At 48.3% G+C, this 571-nt stretch overlaps 1 non-coding gene across 1 annotated transcript; it reads left to right on the top strand.

Moving 5' to 3' along the window:
- The first annotated feature begins 251 nt into the window (after positions 1-251).
- On the top strand, positions 252-323 carry trnae-cuc (transfer RNA glutamic acid (anticodon CUC)). The gene has a single exon. It is a non-coding gene; the product is annotated as a tRNA-Glu (tRNA).
- Positions 324-571: the final 248 nt, after the last annotated feature.

Here is a 571-nt window from a genome sequence, read left to right as displayed (position 1 = left end):
TTCAGGACAAATGCATCAATGAAATGTTCGCCGGCACCGAGAGAGACAACATCCAGAGAAAAACACAGGAGGAAATCGATTTCAAGTGGATGCCTTCCCGCAGTTGGTGCCGAGCTTTCGCGAACATGTCTGTTGTGTTCATAAGTAAAAAATATAATTTTGTCCGAACAGTTTGCCTGGCGCGAAATGATCTGAATTGCAAAGGAGCAGGCAGGAAAAACTGTGTTGCTGGCAGGAGGCTTGCTGCAGCTTCCCTGGTGGTCTAGTGGTTAGGATTCGGCGCTCTCACCGCCGCGGCCCGGGTTTGATTCCCGGTCAGGGAACAGTGCGTTTTGGGTCTGTTTGAATTGCCACCACACAACGCACCCGTACGGGGCAATGCTCGCCCCTGATTCAACTTTCCCCACCACTGCTGAATATCACTCTTCATGCAGCGATACAAAATACACATCCTTGATTTCTGTAAAATGCGTGCTGTTTCAAAGTCAGCAGGAATTGATTTCTGTCAACTTTTACACTGGCTGACTTTAAATGTTGCCAACATTTAACTGCAGCTCACAGTGTCAGGGCA

This window comes from Somniosus microcephalus, unplaced genomic scaffold (genome assembly GCF_052327205.1).
Source record: "Somniosus microcephalus isolate GS21.2 unplaced genomic scaffold, FLI_Smic_1.0 unresolved_chr4, whole genome shotgun sequence".
NCBI lineage: Eukaryota > Metazoa > Chordata > Chondrichthyes > Squaliformes > Somniosidae > Somniosus > Somniosus microcephalus.
The sequence above is the reverse complement of the archived record's forward strand: the minus strand, read 5'-3'. Positions and strand labels throughout refer to the sequence as shown.